The sequence below is a fragment of the Ornithodoros turicata genome, chromosome 2, assembly GCF_037126465.1.
Source record: "Ornithodoros turicata isolate Travis chromosome 2, ASM3712646v1, whole genome shotgun sequence".
In the NCBI taxonomy this organism is placed as follows: Eukaryota; Metazoa; Arthropoda; class Arachnida; order Ixodida; family Argasidae; genus Ornithodoros; species Ornithodoros turicata.
Window position 1 is genome coordinate 104,847,996 of NC_088202.1, and position 6,150 is coordinate 104,854,145.

A 6,150-nucleotide genomic window follows, 5' to 3' on the forward strand; every position below is an offset into this window, starting at 1 on the left:
CCAAGACTTCTGTCTGCCTGGAGCTGCAGAGGTTAGGGTTCCACGAAAAGACGAGATGTTCATATGGCGGGCGTGGGGGGGGGGGGGCAGCTCGAGACAGACTTGTGAGCCGTCTGTACCTGGCAACAGAAGTGCGAGCAAGTACTGGGAGGAGAGGAAAAATCTCTCCAGAGAGGGACATTTTAGCGAGGGTGTCAGCGGTTTCGTTAAGGGTGAGTCCGCAGTGGCCAGGAATCCACGTGATTATGACGTTGCGAATATGAGGAGGGGGAAGCCGAACCAGAATGGATACCAATGACTCTGAGGACGCCAGGAAACCTGAGGGCGCCGCCAAGGCTGAAATGACAGACAGGGAGTCCGACAGCAGGATAACTTGTTCGAAGGCAGTAGGAACCCTCCTAAGGGCAAGGGCCATAGCTAAGAGCTCCCTGTCAAAGGGTGGGGTAAAGTCAGGGAGGCGAACCGGAAACTGGAAATCAAGTTCTGAGAAGTACAAGCCAGCTCCAGCGCGCTCCGCAGAAACCGACGCGTCCGTTGCAACAATCAAGCACTGTGCGTAGCGATTTAGGTGGTCCGTTAACGTCCTCTGTAGAGTTGTCAGTGGAAGACGCTTGGCTTCCGCATGAAATATCTCGGAGACTTGAATGAAGGGGGCATCCCGGTGAGGACCAAGTACACACACATCGGCCAGAGAGATCCTCAGTGGCGCGAGGAGCTGTTCGGCGAAAAGCAGCTGTGGTGTATTCGTACGGTGCCAACGACGTGTTAGTCAAAGCCGAGTGTCTCTCATCGACTCGTTATTCCCCAACGCAACCGGGTGTTGCCTTTGCGAGAGGTAGCAACAGATAGTAAGAGACCGAAAGCGTTCTTTTAGTGAAGGTAGACGGGCTTCAGAGAGGAGTGCGTCGTTTGCCGTATATTTAGGGAGACCTAAACAGAGCCGTAAGGCCCGCTTCTCTAAGATGTATAGTTTACTCAAGCGCCAGTCAGGAAGAGAAGAAAACAGAACACAGCCGAACTCTAATATAGGTCGGATGTACAGTTTATAAACATATAGCAGAGCAGCCCTGCGCATACCAATGCGTGGGCTGCAGCAACTATGAAGTATGTTGAGAGCTTTCGACGCCTTAGCGCTCAGGTAGTCGATGTGTTGGGACCAGCACAGAGTCATCATACCACACACCCAGGTATTTAAGCTGGCTCACCTGACGGACAGACTGGAGCCCGACCCTTAGATCAATAGAGATGGCCGCATCCAGCGGGAAGACGAGAATAGCAGACTTAGCCACGTTGAGCGACAGATGGACAGAGTCTAACCAAGTGGACAAGGTGTTCATATAGGCTTGCAGCTTCGCATACAGCTCTGGCAAAGATGGTGCCGAAGCGAAGAACGCGATGTCGTCGGCATACGTTATGGTGAGAACCTCTGGGTCACAAGGAAGAGAGCTCATGAGGATGTTAAACAGTATGGGGGACAAGACCGAGCCCTGGGGGACGCCTTTACTCTGGGGGTATGCTGAGGAGACAAATCGGCCGTCTGAACAGAAAAAGGTGCGACCCGAGAGAAAGTTCGCAATCCAAGTGAGCAGATACGGGGGGGGGGGGGGGCGGTGTCTAGCAGCCTCTGGAGGAGCACAGCGTGTATGACACTGTCGTATGCTTTGGCGATGTCCAGGGCAACAAGTGCTGAAAGGTGTCTCATCTCCCTTGCAAGGCGAATCTGGCTCTCAATGTTCGTATGGGCAAGCCATATCGAGCAATGAGGGCGAAAGCCTATCTGGTGGGCACCGAGAATGCCGCGGGATACCACATGGGAGAGAAGTCGCCGATTGATGATACGCTCAACGGTCTTGCAGAGCACAGATGTTAGAGCGATAGGCCTAATATTGTCTAGCGTAAGGCCATTGGAAGGAACTTTCTTAACGATGACAATGCGCGCCACCTTCCAGGTAGCGGGAATCCATGCATATTGAAGAGACGTATTCACAAGATTCAGTAAAGCCGACCGGTGGTTGGCCCACAGAGATTTCACCGTGGCAGCACAAATCCCATCAGGTCCAGGGGCTGTTCCGGGCAAGGACTGCACCACAAATTCCAACTCATCGGCAGAGACATCGTGGTAGCCCACACAAGAAGAGGGAAGGGCTGATCCGAGGGGCACAGCGTCGAAAAAAACGCAATGAGAGACCCTTTGCAATTTCTTCAAGGCGCGCCTTAAAATCCGTGTCCGAGAGGACAGTGAGATCTGAGGAGATGGCAGACGAAGAGGAGCGAAGCAAGGCAATATGCCTATGAAGCGCTTTCCTACGATTCGGTGCAGAAAGGAAGGTGTTGCGTCCAGAGTAAAACTCACGCTTTGCTGTAGCAACAGACCGCTTGAAGAGAGCTTTACAAAACTGGTAGTTCTTCCAGTTCACATAGCAGGTGTTGGCAAGCACTTGTTTCCATGCCGCCTTGCGGCGCCTATACGCTCTTGCACAGTCGTCGTTCCACCAAGGCGCACACGGGGATGTAGTCCGCTTCGTAACGCAGAAGGAGGACTGCTGCAGGGACTGGGCGACGGAGGACAGTGTGTGAGATGCCCAGTCTACCGAAGAAAGGCTATCACATTGGGCCAAAAGAGCATCCAGCTTCTGACTCTGCAGTCGGCGGTTATTAAGGATCCGAGCGGAGGAGTTACGCGTGGCAGAGCATGGAACCATGAATAGTATGGGGAGGTGGTCGCTGTTGGTAGATGAATCAATGGTCTTCCACGACGACATCTTGGATTGAGAGGAACACAAAGAAAGATCAACAGCAGATCGCGCCAGCCCACGGAGGAAGGTAGAAGAGCCATCATTAGCCACGCACAAATTCCGCTTACAAACCCAATTCCACAAGTCACGACCACGCGCATCTGTCTTAGAGCCCCACATAACATGGTGAGAGTTGAAGTCACCACCGACAATAACCCTCCCAGATGCCTGAGTGACGGCAGAGTCAATAGAGCAGTCTGATAAGAACCCCCGAGGGTAATATACGTTAATAACAGACAGGGCGTCATTCGGCAAGGACAAGTGGACCCCGAGAACTTCGCAGTCCGGCGACGTATGTGTAAAAAAAAACAGAAGACGAATGAACCAAAGCAGTAGAAACAAGTGTCAGCAGGCCACCACCCTTACCAGCTGGCCTGTCTAAGCGGTAAGAATGAAAGCCACGAAGAGAGAAAGCACGGTCAGGGGTTAGCCACGTTTCCTGGAGGAGAATCACGTCGGGAGAATAGGAAGAGACTAAGGCGGTAAGATCAGGAAGGGATGCAAAAACGGAGTAGCAATTCCACTGAAGCACTTTAACACTATCCATCACAGAGTATGGAGCTTGCTACAGCATCTGCAAGGACATCGTTGTTCACATTCGGCCGGCCACCGTTTCTGTTCCGCTTTCCTAGGGGACTTTCAGACCCAGACCCAGTCTTAGAGGGAGAGGCACCGCGTTTAGAGAGAGCGGAAGTTGGAGTCATTTCAGTGTCTATGTCAGGGGAAGGACAAAGAGAGATAGGCGTACAGGCTACCGGGGAGGGGCGATGTGGAGGAGATGTGCGCACTGTTGGAGGCGTTAGGACCTGCTCGCCCTCAGTGGCCGACGGCATAACAGTGGGAGCAGCACGCGTCACGGACGAGACTACAGTTGAGACTACATCCTGCAAAGCAGCAGACAAGGAGGCCAGGAGAGTGTTGATCGAGGAAATTTCATCTCTCAGTTTGGCAACAGCATTATCGACGGCAGAGTTAATCATTTTTTCCAGTCTGTCAGAAGTAGGACCTGTAGTCTGAGCCATGGTAGCGTAGGAGTTGCCACGGCTCTTCAAGATAGCAGCAGCGTCGCTGCGACAGCAGTGGCGAGAATCCATGACCTCCAACACGGAAGCCTCGTGGCTACGTGCAGGGCAGCCTTGATAATCAGAAAGGTGCGCACCACCGCACAAACAGCACTTCAAGAGCGAGCCTGGAGGACACTCGGACTCGTCATGGGAGTCAGCGCACCGACGGCAACGCACCCCAGACGTGCAGTGTTTTGTAACATGCCCGAAGCGGAAACAGCGTTTACACTGAAGTGGCCTACGCGTAAAGGGATCCACGCGAAAAATTAGTGGCCAAGACTTGATTTCGGAGGGTCGGTTATGACCAGCAAAGGTGACGATGACAGACTCTGTAGGAACACGGTCTCCGTTTACTGACCTGCTGCACCGGTAGACTTCTACTGCGCCCGTATGCGAGAAAAGATCGAGGACCTCTAGTGAAGAGAGTGCAACATCTACTCCCTTCACAATGCCTTTGACACATGTCAAATGAGGGGGATAAAAGCCCTCTCTGGGCATCCACCGAATGACGATATCCCGAGTAACGACCGGACAACAGCAACATTTGAGGATCGACAGACAAGCCCGTCGCCTCCATACTGGCGCACTTCAGAGATGTCCCTATAGTTATCTGTAATACCTTCAAGACATTGTGTGAGGAATTTAGGGTTCTTCGCGCAAATGGAAGAGACACTCAAAGGTCGTAGGACAACAGGGATGGATACCAGTCCATTATCGAGAAAGTGTTCTAAGGGGAATGATAAAATGTCCTGTGTTGCGGTCCAGTACGGGTCAGGCCCCCCGCCGTGCGGCATTGTGTAAGTCGCGTAAGCGCTGGCCAATCTCCCTTACCTCAGGCCGGAGGAGTATTCCGCCGAGATATCTTCCACCCACTGATCGGTGTAAGTCGGTTCTCCCAGCAAAGCAAGCAAAGCTTCAGCAAGCGTCAGAACATTCGATGATTTGATTTTGTTATCCTTAACGTCGTTTTCTTATTCGCAAACTCCTTGAACATTTCACTTTTATGTTGCCGTTCTGCTAGATTCGATAAAGTTTGTGGTTATGGAAACATAGGATCCCGGTAAGAAAGCAGGCGTTCCGCACAACAATCTTTCGAAGGACGGTTATTTTGTGTATATTTTTCAAGATGGCAGATTCTTTGGAATAGGAACTGTGGCATAATTAACGGTGCTGGAAATCAGCACCAAGAATTTTATTAAAACAGATTCTGTGTTCTTTCATTTATTATTTATGTAGTGTTATGTCCCAAAGACGGTCCTTGCATGGGATGACATAACACAGGGTGCAACCACCAGGAAGGGGGTAGAGTATCGCCCTTGGCGGTGAAACTCCCCATTCATCATCTCACAATGAAGTTGTTGTTGCAGGGTGCGAAATATAACATATGCCCGTATGAAGTTGCAGTTAAAAAATCATAGTGCTAATGCGTTACCAATAGAGCAAAATATTTTGGAAAAAAGGCTTATACGAACTCACTAGAAAACGAAACGTACGATTTCGTTTCATTTATTTTAAAAGGACAATCACATGGATCCCGAAACTTCAGTACCATGAAAGATGAAAGTCACTGAAAAGGTTAGCCAGCTGTAGGACTGGAACCCACATCTTCTGGATGTGTCATGTGTCAAGTGCCCATCTTCTTGAATTTCCCGCCGCTCGTTAGCTCATAACGACCGTAACGACGATGAAGCGATTAAGCCCCCAGGGCTCTACCAATTGAGCTAAGCTACCTTTTTTTTCTTTTCCACCTTTTATTAACAAAACACACTAGTACACACAAGTACAGGTACGTCACACGGTTGCAACGCCGAGGGCCATTACAAAACGTCTAAAGAGAAAACTGAATACCTTTTGAATTTGTACATAACGCTTTTACAAAGCCAGCTGTAGGACTCGAACCCACATCTTCTGGATTGCCAATCCAGGGCTCTACCAATTGAGCTAAGCTAACACGCCTTCTCAGCGACTTCCAGGGCGCGTCATCTGAAGCTTAGCTCAATTGGTAGAGCCCTGGACCGGCAATCCAGAAGATTTGGGTTTGAGTCCTACAGCTGGCTAACCTTTTCAGTGACTTTCATCGTTAATTTCTTAGGCAAATTGAGGCCTTGTATGCATTTGTCCCTTGTATGTTGTTCCAGCCTCAGAACATCAATTCTTTCATGTTCAACAGTTACCGCCTGCGTCGACCCCGTTGTATGAATACGTGTATGAGTGAGCAAAAATGTAAGAGTGAAAGGAAGATGGGTGAGAGAGAGTGGCTGGTTTGTCCCTTCAGATGACGCACCCTGGAA

General features: G+C 50.5%; 1 non-coding gene across 1 annotated transcript; it reads right to left on the bottom strand.

Moving 5' to 3' along the window:
• Nucleotides 1-5,737: 5,737 nt before the first annotated feature.
• On the bottom strand, nt 5,738-5,810 carry Trnaa-ggc (transfer RNA alanine (anticodon GGC)). The gene has a single exon. It is a non-coding gene; the product is annotated as a tRNA-Ala (tRNA).
• Nucleotides 5,811-6,150: the final 340 nt, after the last annotated feature.